Consider the following 17,938-nt stretch of genomic DNA (forward strand, 5'->3'; position numbering starts at 1 on the left):
GATGGTCTCTTAGAGATAGAATAATTGCATATCTAGAAAAAGGTATACAAAATTAGTTTTTGGATATTAAATGGCATTTCCATGAAACCCACCAAAGATTATTACACTGCATATATACAAGAATAGATAAGGGCAAGAATTTGTGTTCACCAAATGCTTGCTAAATGCATAAAATCTGTTGGAGATGTGTATTCTTACGGAAAAATTCACCCAAACTATAATATTGATAGACTTAAGAATACAGCCTTTTAAAAGCTACACATCTGAAAAAAACAGACAAGAAACATTCATGTTTCTAAAGATAAAAAATAGAAATTCAAACATCTGGATTTTTTAAATGACTGCCTTCACATGTCAGATAAAACAACAGCTTACGGAAACCAAAACTGACTCTGAGGTCAGTTTTAAGTCCCATTCATAATATTCTATAGCAAAATACTAGGCAACTCTCTGGTTGCTTAGATCACTTCTTAGCAATTTTGAGAAGCTACTATAGATTGTCAGGTTCACCTTATGTAAGAGTAGCTGGGCTTCCCTGGTGGCGCAGTGGTTGAGAGTTCACCTGCCGATGCAGGGGACACGGGTTTGTGCCCCGGTCCGGGAAGATCCCATGTGTCGCGGAGCGGCTGGGCCCGTGCGCCATGGCCGCTGAGCCTGAGCATCCAGAGCCTGTGCTCCGCAACCGGAGAGGCCACAACAGTGAGAGGCCCGCGTACCACAAAAAAAAAAAAAAAAAAAAAAAATCAGGCAATCCCTAATTGCAATCAGATTAAAATTAGGAAAAATATTAAATAAGACCAACACTGGACCACAGAACCATTTCTCTGAACAAAAGAAATCCACTGACATAATAGACACAGGAGTGGGGAGTGGACACATACAGTTTAAGTCCTAACAAAAAATGACTTATTGGGGAAAAAAAACAACCAACAATCACAACTTCGTTATATACGCCAGGCCACTGATCTGGGTGTGTGGAAATCAGCAACGAACAAAATATACCATCCCGGGGCTTCCCTGGTGGCGCAGTGGTTGAGAGTCCGCCTGCCGATGCAGGGGACACGGGTTTGTGCCACGGTCCAGGAAGTTCCCACGTGCCGCGAAGCAGCTAGGCCCGTGGGCCATGGCCGCTGAGCCTGCGCGTCCGGAGCCTGTGCTCCACAATGGGAGAGGCCACAACAGTGGGAGGCCCACGTATGGCAAAAAAAAAAAAAAATATATATATATATATATATACCATCTGATCTTATGGAAGGTACTCTATACTGGGGAGAAGCAAACAATAAACAAATACCTATACAGTCGGGGTAATCAGTATTTTGAAGAAAAATAAATCAGAATAAAGAGTTACAGAGGGACTTCCCTGGTGGCGCAGCAGTTAAGAATCCACCTGCCAATGCAGGAGACACGGGTTCAACCCCTGGTCCACGGAGATCCCACAGGCTGTGGAGCAACTAAGCCCATGCGCCACAACTATCGAGCCTGCACTCTAGAGCCCGCAAGCTACAACTACTGAGCCCGCGTGCTACAACTACTGAAGCCCACACACCTAGAGCCCGTGCTCTGCAACAGAAGCCCACACACCGCAACGAAGAGTAGCCCCGCTTGCCGCAACTACAGAAAGCCCACGCACAGCAACGAAGACCCAACACAGCCAAAAATAAATAAATAAATAAATAAATAAATAAATAAATAAAATTTATTTTTAAAAAAGAGAGAAGAGGGGAGGGTGATCATTTTATATAGTGTGGTCAGAAAGAGACTGATTTTATGCCAATAGCCATTTTTCACATCAGAAAATCACTTTTCAAACCCAGATTTTATCCAACAATACAGTTACTAGTATCATTAGTTATTTCATTGCTCCTCTATGGGTTATATGCAACCCAATCTTATAGGAAAATAGTCTCCTAAAAAAATGGTTATTACTAAGTCAATAATTATTTTGGGGGAGCCTAGAGAGTGCTAGGAAATGTGCTGATACAAGAAGCAAAATCAGACACTAGCCCTGTCCACAGAGAGATTCCACTCTAATAAGGGAATCAGTCAATCACACAAAATTGTCTTAACAAATCAAACTTGTCAGCAACTTTCTTGTCTAAGACAAAAAAGTACACAGTGCTGCAAGAACACCTGATGTAACTTCTGGGTAAAAATGGCACATTAGACATTACTCCACTATTACCCCTTACAGAAACACAACTAAACAACTGAGGAACAAATTCACAATGAAAACAACTGAGAGGAAAGAACAAAATTTTAGAAGCTGAAATTAGATGAGTGAAAACGAGCTTAGTCCACCCAAGAGTGCTGAATCCCAAAGCCAGACACAGGGCTATGTGAGAAGTAACCTAATTTATACTGCAGATACTGCTGATAGCAAGAGATACCCTGGTACTCTGAAGTAGGACTAGATGAAAATCTATCTAAGAAGCAAAGCAGATCGCACTCCATGCTCCTGGGCCAATGGCCCCTCATTCACCAGGATAAAAGAGGAAAGGTTTACTCTCTAAGGAATAAAAAAGAATCTCAGACCTGGTGTCACCTGGTACAGCCAAAGGCAGCACTACCATACTGAAAAGGCAGGAGAATTCCAGTGGACTTTTACAGATGCTGATGTTGCCTCTCAATCTCCCTCAGCTTAAAGAACGCTGTGCAGCCAAAGCCCAAGAGAGAAGACCTGAAGACACTGATACTGGGTGTTCCCAGTGAAATGATTCCACTGTTACACAATGAAGCTTAGTCAAGAAGCCCCACTCATGCGTAGAGCTTCCCATCAGATTTTTAGAGCCCTACTTCTGAATACAGAGGACATACAATAGTCATCAGACCTCAGAGAAAAATTCTGTGAATTGACTCACCCAATGGCCATACCACCCTCCCAGTTGTGCTTTCTTAAACTAGAAAACTAAAACCTACATTTGCCAGAATCTCTTGCAGCTAGGCTTCTGGATGCAAATTAGGTACTCTAATACATCCATAAGCAATGAAAGAAGGAAGTATCACGGGGCCACCGTCCTGGTCTTTGTGGCAATTTTGCTGCTGACAAGCAGGGTCATTAAAACCTGAAATTCTGGGCTTCCCTGGTGGCGCAGTGGCTGAGAGTCTGCCTGCCAATGCAGGGGACACGGGTTTGTGCCCCGGTCCAGGAGGATCCCACATGCGGAGCGGCTGCTGGGCCCGTGGGCCATGGCCACTGAGCCTGCGCATCCGGAGCCTGCGCGTCCGAAGCCTGTGCCCCGCAACGGGAGAGGCCACAACAGTGAGAGGCCCATGTACCGCAAAGGGGGAAAAAAAAAAAACCTGAAATTCTTTTGTCCTATATCAATACCACACACATTACTGTAGTAAACTTTGAAACCAAGAACTGACTCCTCCAATTTTTGAGATTGTTTTGGCTATTCTGGATACCATGCATTTCCATTTAAATTTTAGGCTCAGCTTCTCAATTTACAAACGAGGCAGCTGTGATTCTGATAGAAACTGCACTGAATCTGTAGGTCAATTTGGGGAGAACTGCCATCTTAACAATATTAAGGTGTCTAGACATGGCTGTGGGCTCAGGAAGTCTTAGGGCAGCCTGTCTGCTGATGGGTGGGGCTGTGTTCCCACCTGGTTGGCGGCTTGGCCTGTGGCATCCCAGCACTGGAGCCTACAGACTGTTGGGTGGGGCCAGGTCTCAGTCTGGTTACCTGGGCAAGATGTCCACCTCGAGGAGAGTTCATGCAGATGGATACTCTCCAAAATGTCTGCCACCAGCTTTCATGGTCCCAGAAGAACCACAGCCAACGCCCACCTCCCCAGGAGACCCTCCAAGACCAGCAGCCCCAGATCCAAGATGTCCAGTCCCCTGAAGCAGGTTCTGGCTGTGATGGTCACCACCTTCCACAAGTACTCCAACCAAGAGGGCAACAAGTTCAAGCTGACTAAGGGGGAGATGAAGGAATTCTGCACAGGGAGCTGCCCAACTTTGTGGCGGAGAAGGTGGATGAGGAGGGCCTGAAGAAGCTGATGGGTGATCTGGACGAGGACAGCAACCAGTAGGTGGACTTCCAGGAGTACACTGTTTTTCTACCCCTCATCACTACCGTGTGCGATGACTTCTTCCAGGGCTCCCCAGAGCAGCGCTGATGCAGAACTCTTGGCTCCCTGCCATGGGTCTCTTGGGCCCAGGAGGACTCTGTCTTTTTTAGTTTTATATTCAGTAGATGTTTTTGCTTCTTGACACCGCCCCCGCCAAAAATACATATATATATGCCAATATTAAGTCTTCTAATCCATCAATATAGGATGTCTTTCCACTTATTTAGGTCTTAATTTCTTTCAACAATGTTTTGTGATTCTCAGTATACAAGTCTTGTACTTCTTCTGTTCAATTTATTCCTAAGTACTTCATCTCTTTGATGCTACGGAAAATGAAGTTTTCTTAATTTCATTTTTGAAAGTGTTCACTGCTAGTTTACAGAAATACAGCTGAGTTTTGTACATTGCTTTCATACCCTGAAATCTTGCTGAGCTTGTTTATTAGCTTTCAAGAGTTTTTAGTTTTTGTTTTTTACAGATTCCTTAGGATTTTCTTAGAATCATTTCATCTGCAAATAGAGACACCGGTTACCCTTGAACATCAAAGGTTTTAACTACAAGGGTCCACTTATGTGAAGATTTTTTTCAATACTAAAAACTATATTACTACATGATCTGCAGTTGTTTGGCTACAGAGGGTTGACTATAAGTTATACATGGATTTTTGCCTTGCAAAAGTCGGCCCCCCCAACCCCCATGCTGTTCAAGCGTCAACTGTGTAGCTGTTTTACTACTTCTTTTCTGATCTGAATTTCTTTTTTCTGAATTTCTGATCTGAATTTCTTTTTCTTCCTTAACTGCCCTGGCTAGAACCTCCAATACAATGTTGTATATAAGTGGTAAGAGTGGGCAACCCTGTCTTATTCCTGACCTTAGGGAGAAAGCAGTCAGTCCTTACCATTAAATATGATGTTAGCTACAGGTTTTTCACAGATACCTTTTACCAAGTTAAGAAGTTCCCTTTTATCCCTCATTTGAATATTTTTATCATGAAAGACTGGTACATTTTGTCAAATGCTTTTTCTTCCTTTATTGGGATGATCATATGGTTTTGGTCCTTCGTTCTATTAATAAGGTATATTACACTGTTTACTTTCACAAACTGAACCAACCTTGCATTCCCAGGATAAATCCCACTTGGTGATGGTGTATAATCCTTTTACATGTTGGTGGGTTTGGTTTGCCAGTATTTTTGCACCTATATTCATAAGGGATATTGGTCTGTAAAGTTTTTCTGAAATAATGTCCATTCTAAGTCCATTCTCCAGTTTGCTTGGTGTCTTGAGGCAGTTATTCTTACAGCAACAGCAGTGACAGCTTCCTGGTCCTGAAGTATAGCTATACACTGTTTTTCAATTCAGTGGTTTCAGTGGTGACCTCAAACATAAAAGCTCCCAAAGAAGATCAGTTCTACAGTGTTTGAGGTATTGTTACTGTTTCTCTGACCCTTCTAATAATTTTTTATAAGCATCTACTTTCCATATTGTTTTCCTTTCTGATTAAGATATCTATTGGTTTCCTGACAGATACAAAGACCTAAACAATTAGAAAAAGAAATTAACTTGGAACAATCAGGAACTATGAAGGAAAACGGAGACTTCTGAAAAGAGCAACCATTGCATCCATGAAACTGAAATGAGATCAGTATGCTCTAAAGAACCATTGAGAATAAAAAGAAGCTACTGGAAATTTTGAATATGACAGCAAAAATTGGAAGATAAAATTGAGAACATCTAGCAGAGAAAAAGAGATTTTTTAAGATAAGAAAACTAAAGGATCAATTTAAGAGGTCCAACATTTGAATAACAGGAGTCTCCAAAAGTAATAAGAGGAAGAAATCATCAATAAAATAACTTAAGAATGTTTCCAAGAACTGAAGACATGAATTTCCAGACTGAAGAATTCTCACCAAATGACCAGCACAGTGGATGAAAAAAGATCCACACCAAGGAACATCCTTGTGAAATTTAAGAATTAGACCACAAAGATGATACAAGCTTTTTAACTTTTCACTCATTAGTACTTCTTAGCAACAACAAAAGCTAGAAAACTGTAGAGCATGCTTTCAAAATCCTGAGGAAATATTCTTTACAACTTAGAATTCTATACCAAAACTATCAATGCTTATGAAATGCAACTAGACTAGAAAAGAGCACAGACTCCAAATGCTACTTCTTTAATAAGATAAAACTGGGACTTCCCTCGTGGTCCCGTGGTTAAGAATCCACCTTCCAAAGCAGGGGACGCAGGTTTGATTCCTGGTCGGGGAGCTAAGATCCCACATGCCGCAGGGCACCTAAGCCCACACTCCACAACTACTAAGCCCGTGTGCTCTGGAGCCTGTGCGCCACAACTAGAGAGCCCACGTGCTACAACTAGAGAGCCCGCGTGCTGCAACTACTGAGCTCACGTGCCACAGCTAGAGAGAAGCCCACACACAATGAAAAACCCCACATGCCACAATGAAGATCCCACGTGCCACAACTAAGACCCAACGCAGCCCAATAATAAATAAATATTTTCTTTTAAATAAGATAAAACTAATAGAAAGCCTCCTGATTCTGAATGACTTGGTGTTTTAACAACTGGTATCATCTTTCTTTATAGTTAGACAAAACTAAGTAAGTAGGAAAAATACTATTTTCACAGGCAATCAAAAGGTGGTATAGGGAAGGGAAACTAAGTATAGTACACTGTTGAATTCTGCTGGGGGTTATGTTCATAGAGTATAGGTATTTTTGCTATAACACAATATATGTGTTCCTGAAAACTCTTACATTCTGCACATATTAAAATTAACAAGGAATGGGAAAAATAAGGTTGGAACAAACCACTAAAAACCTATGCAACCTTGTAACCAGAGTACTAGCAGTAACATAATTAGTACCCCAGGGACTTCCCTGGTGGTTCAGTGATTAGGAATCCACCTGCCAGTGCAGGGTACACGTGTTTGAGCCCTGGTCCGGGAAGATCCCACATGCCGTAGAACAACTGAGCCCGTGTGCCACACTATTGAGCCTACGCTCTAGAGCTCACGAGCCAGAACTACTGAGGCTGCATGCCACAACTACTGAAGCCCGACCGCCTAGAGCCCATGCTCCGCAAGAGAAGCCACCAGTGAGAAGCCCATGCACCACAACGAAGAGTAGCCCCCACTCACCGTAACTAGAGAAAGCCCACGTGCAGCAACAAAGACCCAACACAGCCAAAAACAAATTTTAAAAATAAAAATAAATTTTAAAAAATAATAATGATGATAATTAGTACTCCAGGAGATGACTTGGACAATGCAAGCAGTCAGTTTAGTGTGTCTAGAGCTGCCTCAAGAGATGCTCAGAGATGCACAACAACATCAGAGTGGCCATGCTGGCTTGCAGAAACTGAGACATTAGAGATAGAAATAGACTCTGAACACAACCCCGGCTACAAGAACAAAGGTGGTGCACACCTCTCTGGGGGAGGGAATCCTGGGTGCAGGCACTCCTTTAACTTTCTTAAAATAGAGTTGAAATCAGAGCTTTCTTTCCCTCTGAACTCTACTCTTGATATTCTGACTCTCCTTTACTAGGAAAAGTCATATATAAGTCAATACAACCTCTAATTACAATATCATTTCTCTATTTACCAGTCACATATGAGCGAATTGGTGCTACAGACGCATTTGCAGCAGAACACAGTGAAATAATACTTTACATACCAAAACTGATCTAAACTAATCTCAACTAAAATGTAATGTATGACTATTGGGAGGATAAGAGGAAGAAAAATTTGTTATGAAGAACAAAATGCAAAAGTCAATTCCTCATCTTCCATGGCACAAAGTCAATAATGCCATTTAGATATCAAGATAAATATCAAAGGAGCAGTTAAAATAGTTGAAGGTAATTTTTTCATAAGAAGTCTTGGAGATCTCTGAATCCTTAAATTATGTTCACACATACGCATTTGTTGGATAGTCACAGGTTTTGAGGGTTTTTTTGTAAAAGCTCACATTTACAAAACCGGATAGGGAAGATTTCCCTAAGAAATGAATTAGAGATCTGAGGTTTAAGGAGGAGTTAACCCAATGATGACAGAAGTCCAGACAAAGGAAACTGCATATGCAAAGGCCCTATTAAGAGACAGCACGGTAAACAGGACTGAATAAAAAATTTCATGGTTGGAGAGGAGAGAGCAAGACCAAGTATGGTGTGAGTTGAAGCCACAGTCATTCAGGAGCCAGCTCATGAAGAGAAGAACTTTTAGGTATGTCCAAGTTTGTCTAGGGTAATTTCCATTGATGCCAGTGTCCCAGCATAATTATCAATAGCTCCCTCTCTCACACCAAGAAGGAAGTAACCCTGTTTGAATGCTAAATTATACGGCCACCCTAGTATTAGGTAATACTGAGGATTTTACTCTTCATCCTAGAAGCTACTATCCTGGAAGCCACTTAAAGTGTTTTAAGCAAAGGCAGTGAAGCAATCATTTTTTTAGTGCAGAATGTTAGAGGGATAAGTGTTCTGGTACCCTATCCAATGTTTTGTTATATAAACATTGAGTAAGAATCTACTTTAAATCGACCTTTAAGAATGTCTTCTTCCTTTCACATCAAATACTCTTTATGACCTAAACTCATGACCTTTATTCCCATTTCTTCCTTAATTATGGTCAGTGGCTTTGACCCTACTGCTCTTCTCTACCATTAGATGCTCCTCACAGTCAACAATAAGTTCCCACGAACCAAAGTCAATGGATACTTTCTAGGCCTTATCACACCAAAACTGTACTACCATTCCTTTGTAAATCTCCTTGCCTTTCAGGACAACACCTCTACTAATGTTTTCCATTAGAAGCCAACCCTACTTATCTCTCAACACTCAGATTTCACTGCCTCCCCAATTCCTCTGGGATGTCTCTCAAAACTTTACAAAGCTCCTACTCTGCTTTACGTGGTATGGAGAAAGGGGTAGCCCCTTTCTCCATAGCAAGATGTGGATACTGCTATCACAGCATTTGTTACATTGTACTAGCATATTGCAGTTACAGTATCACAATACTGTAGTGCATTTTATGTCTTCCTCACTACATTGTAAGCAACTTGTTAACAGGCACTAAGTGTCCCATCTCCCTGTTACCAGCATCTGATTCAAGGCCTGGCATGTAGTACTTGTAATAGGGAAGAACCTGACTCCATATTGATCTGTTTCTTCTACTTTAACCTTTGTATTCTATTGCTTTTGCTATAAGTTAATCATTAAATGGATGTTGCCTACAGCTTAAAGTATACATAATGAGCATCTCCAGGAACCCTGTCTCCCAGTTAAGCTAAAATACCTTCGTTTAGTTCACTAGGAATACCCTAACCAGGCCCACCTGGGAATGGATGCAGGTAAGAAGAAATGAACATATCCCCTCCCGTTCTGGCCTGAACCAGGAAATATTAGCAACAACGTATCACCTTTTTTACTTTACCCCTCACCTCCCCTTCTTTGTTCTGAAAGAAACTAGCACCCAAACCCAGGCAAGATGGTTCTTTGGGAAACTAGTCCACCATCTTCTTGGTGTGCTAGCCTTCCAAATAAAGTCACTATTCTTTGCCCCAACAACTCGTTTCTCAATTTACTGGCCTTCTGTGTGGGGAGCAGTACAAGCCTGCACTTCGTAACAGTACCTGTTCCACAAATGTGTGCTGAATAAAAAATGAAAACAATATTTCTGCCATGAGTATTCAAGACTTATTTAGAGATTTTAGTTTATTTTAAAGTTATTATTAAGGCACGGAGTAAAGTAGGAAGTTCTTCAACAAGGAAGAAAAGACAAAAGAGGTCTCTTTCAGTAATTCATTTTTAGCCTTTCCTTATTAGCAAATGAAGCCCTCAGTATTTCAAGCAGCTGCCTCAGTTACTGCACCCTCCTGACAAATCCAAGATTATCTCAAATATCACTGTGAAAAACTCACATCTAGTACCATTTCCAAAAGTAGCACCCAAACCTGAAAGTCAACTGTCTTATGTAAGACTTCAAGTCCAAGGACAGATGACAGCGCTCCATGGGCCTGCTTCAGGTCGGTATTAAATGACATGATCCACGTAAAAACCCTGTTAACAATGCTAGAAGACAGAGCTAGGATCTATTCTAGCTCTGCCATTGATCTGCTAAGTTATCCCAGGCAAAATATTTAACCTCTCTGAGCCTCAAGTTTCCTCACCCACCAAACAGGGTTATCATAACACTTAAAAGACAGTGTCTGGGCTTCCCTGGTGGCGCAGTGGTTGACAGTCCGCCTGCCGATGCAGGGGACGCGGGTTTGAGCCCTGGTCTGGGAAGATCCCACATGCCGCGGAGCTGCTGGGCCGTGAGCCATGGCCGCTGAGCCTGCGCGTCCGGAGCCTGTGCTCCGCAACGGGAGAGGCCACAGCAGTGAGAGGCCCGCGTACCGCAAAAAAAAAAAAAAAAAAAAGACAGTGTCTGTAAAGCACCTAGCATAGTACCTGGCAAACACAATAAGCAGAAGATAAATGTTAGCTCTTTTCGTCCCGCATCTTGTACCAGTATTCTTCTCTCTAGGTCTCAATTTCTGAACCTACACAGTGGGCTGGATAGATCAGATGATCCAAGTCCCCTCCTAGCTATAAAAGTGCTATAATCCTATGATCAATAAACACAAATGCGGGGCTTCCCTGGTGGCGCAGTGGTTGAGAGTACGCCTGCCGATGCTGGGGACACGGGTTCGTGCTCCGGTCCGGGAAGATCCCACATGCCGCGGAGTGGCTGGGCCCGTGAGCCATGGCCGCTGAGCCTGCGCCTAAGGAGCCTGTGTTCCGCAACGGGAGAGGTCACAACAGTGAGAGGCCCGCGTATCGCATGCATAAATAAATACATACATACATACATACAAATGCAATAAAGGCAAAAAATTAAATTTAAAAAGGACCAAGTAGGGCTTCCCTGGTGGCGCAGTGTTTGAGAGTCCGCCTGCCGATGCAGGGGATGCGGGTTCGTGCCCCGGTCCGGGAGGATCCCACATGCCGCGGAGCGGCTGGTCCCATGAGCCATGGCCGCTGAGCCTGCGCGTCTGGAGCCTGTGCTCCGCAACGGAAGAGGCCACGACAGTGAGAGGCTCGTGTACCATAAAAAAAAAAAGGACCAAGTAAACATATTAGCTAGGGAAAGTCTCACTTATCATCTAGGTATACAGCAAAGATATCAGCAGAAACATAAGATTATGACCCAAATGTGGATCTTTTTACTCCTTTATGTTTGCAACATGAGCACAACAATAAAAATGATCGAGAACTAAAAAGAACCTGCAGAAATTAAAAATAAATTCCCCCAAATGGACACCCATATGCTGTTACTGGCATCAAAAACTGGCCAAGTTGTAATTACTTTATCCAATGGTTAACATTTCACCAGTAAATTAGTTTAACATTTAACCATTTTTATCAATATGTTAACCAGGAGAAAAAATTTGATATTGTCAGAAAGCGGGAAGAGGATAATCATGGCCCTCTATGGCCTCTGAGAAATTAGGTAGTCACTGCAAAGCTGACATCTCTGGTCACGGTAAACTAACCCTACCCATTAAAGGCTGTTGACGTATCTTCAAAATGACGATATAGCACATTTACTGACATGTAAAGAAGTTCACAAAGCAGTGTAGCATGAAAGAAGGTTATGCATCAATATTTATCATGAACCCATTTTTCGTTAATAATATGGATATAAAAAGAAAAACTTAGAGCTCTTATTTATGGAACTAAGGGTGACTTTTATTTTCTTCTTGGTGTTTATCTGTATTTTCTAATTTTCCATAATGAATATATAACTTTTGTGTAACAAAAAAATTAGTTTTTTAAAATTTCCCAAATATAACAGCCAAAACACAATCCCTTTTATCAGAAAGATATATTGGAAAAAAAAAAAAAAAGAAGTTAAAAACTCTGATTAGGAAACTTCCCTGGATCCCAGAAATAATTGGGAACTTCAGTTAGACAGGGTGTCATCACCCAATTAACACTTAAGGCTCATTCTCACTATTTGTGCATGAAATAGACCTACAGTGATGATGCAATAGTCTAAAGATCTCTAACTCAGAAATACCTGAGGTGAAGTCATCTGGACAAATGAAAAGAACAAGCATAATGGAGTATATGGAGAAAAAAAAAAAAACATTCAGCAGCATATTTTTACAGTGCTTTATCTTTCATTCTGTGTGTTTACTTCCTTGAGCCTGGGTACACCAAAAGATTACCTAGTCTAACCTCCTAGTTTAAATAAACAACTCCAAAAGATACGCTCTACCAAACATCCTTTGAAAGCATGGGAAGGAAGCATCATGATGGTTTCATTACTTAGGACCTGTCACCTAGACTTTAACACCAATTCTAGGCGTCTATCCTTCCTGTTCTTCCCTTGAAAATTAAAGTAATATTTACCATGAAGTTTTATACCTCTCATATTAAGGCAAGGGTGTTACTGGCAACTTGCTTCTACCAGGGCAAAATAAGGACATAAACAAAAGACCAAGTAATATATGGGATCAAATTTTTGTTTTTCAATTAATTATTCTACCTACAAAGGAAAGTCCCTAGAGCAGATTAGCATTTATTACTTTAGGTTTGAAAACTGAAAAATATTAATGTTAAAACAACCCTGAAGATACTGTTTAGCCCTGCACCTAAATTTCATTCTGTGTGACCAAAATATGTAGAAAGTCAACACAGTAAACATATACAATAAGTCCAAATATACAGTAAATCCCCAGCACCCCCTTCTCCCCAAAGAAAGAGAAAAAAAATAGTTTATCTGATTTACTTTCACTTCCATATACTTCCTAATTTATTCAAATAGCCAATTCTGATAAAAATCCACCCGTTATTATGAGACAAGTAAATGACAGGCTAGAAAAAGATCTGGGTTTCTTAATTCTTCCTGAGATTCAGAAAACTACTAGTTATGCCTCATCCCAATTACACAGATGAGGCATGAAAACTCAAAGAATTAAAGTATTAATACCTGCCCCAAGTCACAAAATGTAGGAAGGTGCAACTTCATGTAGTGCTCTTGCTTAACACTACTGTATCTCAAGCTACTGTGACTGACAAGTGTCCCAATTATACATGCGAGTAGCACGTGAACATCTGTACGTATTTTTTAACGAAAACACACAAATCCAAATTTCCCAACAGAAGTTTCCTTACTAACGTACTGACAAAGCAAAATCAGAGGAATGTCGTTTTCCCAAAGGAATATACTATGTAGGCTTGATCCCCTCAACCTCAAACCTATCCTATTCAAAACTTGCTTGGGGACGAAGGTAGGAAGCCTACAAATCTTCAGGTGCATATATACTGTGAAAAAAATACAAGCAACATTACACTTTATTCTATTTTGAGAAAAACTTTTCTTTTCATGAAATTATATTTAAAAAGAAGCACCATCTGTTTTGAAAAGATATGAAATTCTGCTTTAAATAACAAATTTTTTGTCCAGTATCTCAAAGACTAATTTGAAAACACTGGCTTTGAGGCCCAATACCTATAATACACTAAACTATGTTTCTTGGGACATCCTTTTTATTTTTTTTTAAGATTTAGTTTTATATTTTTGGCTGCACTGGGTCTTTGTTGCTGCGCGCAGGCTTTCTCTAGTGGTGAGCAGAGGCTACTCTTTGTTGCGGTGCATGTGCTTCTCATTACATTGCGGTAGCTTCTCTTGTTGTGGAGCACGGGCTCCAGGCACACGGGCTTCAGTAGTTGCAGGATGTGGGTTCAGTAGTTGTGGCGCACAGGCTTAGCCGCTCCATGGCATATGGGATCCTCCCAGACCAGGGATCAAACCTGTGGCACCTGCATTGGCAGGTGGATTCTTTTTTTTGTTTTGTTCGTTTGTTTGTTTGTTTTGCGATACCCGGGCCTCTCACTGTTGTGGCCTCTCCCGCCGCAGAGCACAGGCTCCAGACGCGCAGGCCCAGTGGCCACGGCTCACGGGCCCAGCCGCTCCGCGGCATGCGGGATCCTCCCAGACCGGGGCACGAACCCACGTCCCCTATATCGGCAGGCAGACTCCCAACCACTGCGCCACCAGGGAAGCCTGGCAGGTGGATTCTTATCCACTATGCCACCAGGGAAGTCCCGGGACATCCTTTTAAAAATATTTTTTTTAATGAAGGGACAGTAAATTGACTTGCTCAGCATCTCAAACAATGCTATAGCATCCATTATATTAGTTATATTCCAGTGAGCCCCCATCTCCAGTTTCCTAATTAATTCATAATTCTCAAAAGAGAAAATGACTTTAGAGTCAATTTTGTATCCTTTCAAGCTTGAATATCTACTGTGAACCAATCAATCAATCAAATTTATTTGTGTTTGAGGAATAAAGCACAACTTCTAGAACCTGATGAGTCAAGCGAAGTTACTAAGAAGTAGTCAATTAAAAAACATGAATCATTACTCTTATATGTAATCCCAGAGCTCTAAAACTTAAATTTTCATTAATTCATTTGGTGACAAAACTTGACCTGAATGGACATGAGGCTATTTTTAGTTGTCTTTCTCCATTTACTGTGACTATTAATCTTTCCCTGCATAAATACCTGTTTCACATAGAGTGCTACCCCAGACCCCACTGGGGTGTCATATACAGTATACGCATCATACTACCTTCTTAAAGTTGGAATTGCTTTTAATTCCAAACACTTGTGGCTATAAGGGTTTTACATAAAAGACTATGGATCTGTACCACTGAAGAAAAAAAAAATGTATGCATCCACAAAATTAGTTACTGAACAACTGTTAAACATAACTTTCTCTTACATTTAGTTTTCCTGCAGAATTAGTTAATTCTGAAATTCTCAATTAAGTCAATTTTTCTTTGCTTTTTTGTTTAAAGTGTTGACTGATGGTATTCATCATCATTCTTGGCAAGTATTCAAAAAAGCTTCCAATGAAATATAATTAGGCTTGGAATGAACTGGAGTAGCTATATCTTAGATCTAAGATCAGTTTCCCTGTAAGAGACCACCTGCACAGAAGCCGTTGTCAAATTCTTTCTAGCAGGACAAGTGTCTCCAAGAATTCTTCTGTCTTTGAGGTATGCTGTATGCTAAAGAACCAAAAAGGGACTAAGTAATTTTGGAATCTATAATTCTCTCAAGACTTGCTTTCTTTTTTTTCTTTCTTTTTAAATGAAAGCTTATTTATTTATTTATTTTTGGCTGTGTTGGGTCTTCGTTTCTGTGCGAGGGCTTTCTCTAGTTGCGGCGAGCGGGGCCCACTCTTCATCGCGGTGCACGGGCCTCTCACTGTCGCGGACTCTCTTGTTGCAGAGCACAAGCTCCAGACGCGCAGGCTCAGTAGTTGTGGTTCAAAGGCCTAGTTGCTCCGCGGCATGTGGCATCTTCCCAGACCAGGGCTCGAACCCGTGTCGCCTGAATTGGCAGGTGGATTCTCAACCACTGCGCCACCAGGGAAGCCCCAAGACTTGCTTTCTTAATCTAAATCCACCTAACAGACTAATTACAAAGACTCTAACTCCAAATAAGTTACAGAAAATTATTCTTAAACGAAAGAGCTCAATGGACCCAAACAGATAATAAAACATTTCTTCCTTTTCATCTTACAAACTACTTCAATTATTGTTCAAAATTAAAATATTTCCAAGATTTCCAAGGATTACTATGCACAGGCACTGACCTCCCCACTAGACCCTAATAAAAAAGCAGTAGGGACTTCCCTGGTGGCGCAGTGGTTAAGAATCCGCCTGCCAACACAGGTGACACGGGTTCGATCCCTGGTCTGAGAAGATCCCACATGCCACAGAGCAACTAAGCCCGTGCACCACAACTACTGAGCCTGCTCTCTAGAGCCCGCGAGCCACAAATACTGAGCCCACATGCCGCAACTACTAAAGCCTGTGCGCCTAGAGCCCGTGCTCAGCAACAAGAGAAGCCACCACAAATGAGAAGCCCACGCACCGCAATCAAGAGTAGCCCCTGCTCGCCACAACTAGAGAGAGCCCGCATGCAGGAACGGAGACCCAACGCAGCCCAAAATAAACAAATAAATATTAAGAAAAAAAAGCAGTAAACAACGAATAAACCCATAGCAAGAAAGTGAACAGAAAAAGGATCATTAGCAAACATTTCAACAAATTTCTAGTAGATAAAATGTAGAGGACATCCCTGGTGACACAGTGGTTAAGAATCTGCTTGCCAATGCAGGGGACATGGGTTTGAGCCCCGGTCCGGGAAGATCCCACATGCCCCGGAGCAACTAAGCCCGTACGCTACAACTACTGAAGCCTGCGTGCCTAGGGCCCATGCTCTGCAACAAGAGAAGCCACTGCAATGAGAAGCCTGCGCACCACAACGAAGAGTAGTCCCCACTCGCTGCAACTAGAGAAAGCCTGTGTGCAGCAACAAAGACCCAACACAGCCAAAGATAAATAAATTAATTAATTAAAAAAAAATAAAAACTTAGTGGCTTAAAAAAAAATGTAGATAAAAGTACCTACCACAGAACGTGCACACAGGGGCTACAGGAGAAAGTAAGGCAGACTTAAAATGAGGGATTAACTCATGAAACAGCTTTGCACCTCACCCTCCTGGGCACCCTTTAACATAACTGCAGGCTTTCCAACAAGTTGGCCAAGAATACATCCCATTCCTACATAAAGAGATCCTAATTTGCTCTTACACTCAGAAAAGTGGGAAGGAGCTACCTAAATAACCCGGCAGTAATATTCAAGCATTACCTAGTTCTTCATTTGAAAATGTAGACAACCAAGGATCAGCAATTGACAAAAATGAGTAGGAAGATAAAAAGCAAACCAAACAAAAAGAACAAGTGACCAGGGAGGGAAAAGAGATAATCCAATTAACAGAAGAGAATTTAAAAAGAAAACCCTAAATATTACTCTCAGACAGATTAAAGAAAATAATGCATCCTTAAAAATAAACACAAGCTGAAAAAAAGAGAAATACCTGTACAAAAAGATTTCTTGGAATTAAAAGTATGACTTGTGCCTTTAAATGTCACTATTGAGCTGGAGAAGAGCAAAGTAATTTCCCAGGATGAAAAAAAGTATAAGGAAACAAGAAACCCAAGAGTTCAACATTCCAACAAGAGAGAACAAAGAAAATGGAGCACAGAAAACATACAGAAAAAAGTAAATTTCCCAGAGCTAAACAAAGACCAAGACTTTAAATGGAAAGGACCTGCTTATAACAACTACAATGCATAAGAGAATATCCATACCTAGACCTATCACCATGCTATCCCAGAAAACCAGGAGAAAAGAAAATTCCAAAGCTTCCCGAGAGGCAAAGCAATTACCAAAAGAAAGTAACTGTGACTGGCATTAGGTAGACATGAACAACAACTGGCTACTAGAAGACAACGGGGCAATATGATACTTTCCAAGCTGTAAGGAAAAATGTTGAACCAGTATTCTATACCTAGCCCAACTATTCATCAAGCATGAGACAAAAATCAAAATTATTTTCAGATACACGAGACTTGGAAAGTCTACCTCCTGCCATCTTTTCTGAATAAGTAACTTAAGGATGTTCTCCAATAAAATGAAGGAAGAAACCAAGGAACTGAAAATATATGATACAGGAGGAAACCGGGGCTAAATCAGGTAAATTCCTAGGACGTCAACTGCACATCATGTCTTAAGAGCAGAGAGCTTAAGGGAAGAAAGTAGCCTCATATAATAGATATTATGATTAGATATCTTTTAAAAGTTTGAAGATATGCTAAAGGCAAAATTTTCTTTAATCAGCAAGAAAAATGGAAGGCTATTTAGGAACAAAATTGTACAAAGAAAGTCAGGATTGAAATATGAAAGTAAAATGTGGTATGTT

At 41.1% G+C, this 17,938-nt stretch overlaps 1 protein-coding gene and 1 pseudogene across 2 annotated transcripts in view; one reads left to right on the top strand and one right to left on the bottom strand.

Moving 5' to 3' along the window:
* Nucleotides 1-17,938, bottom strand: part of LMNB1 (lamin B1) — a 68,789-nt gene that overhangs the window by 47,800 nt on the left and 3,051 nt on the right. The window lies entirely within an intron of this gene.
* On the top strand, nucleotides 3,839-4,227 carry LOC125963808 (protein S100-A2-like; annotated as a pseudogene).

The sequence above is a fragment of the Orcinus orca genome, chromosome 3 (genome assembly GCF_937001465.1).
Source record: "Orcinus orca chromosome 3, mOrcOrc1.1, whole genome shotgun sequence".
Lineage (NCBI taxonomy): Eukaryota > Metazoa > Chordata > Mammalia > Artiodactyla > Delphinidae > Orcinus > Orcinus orca.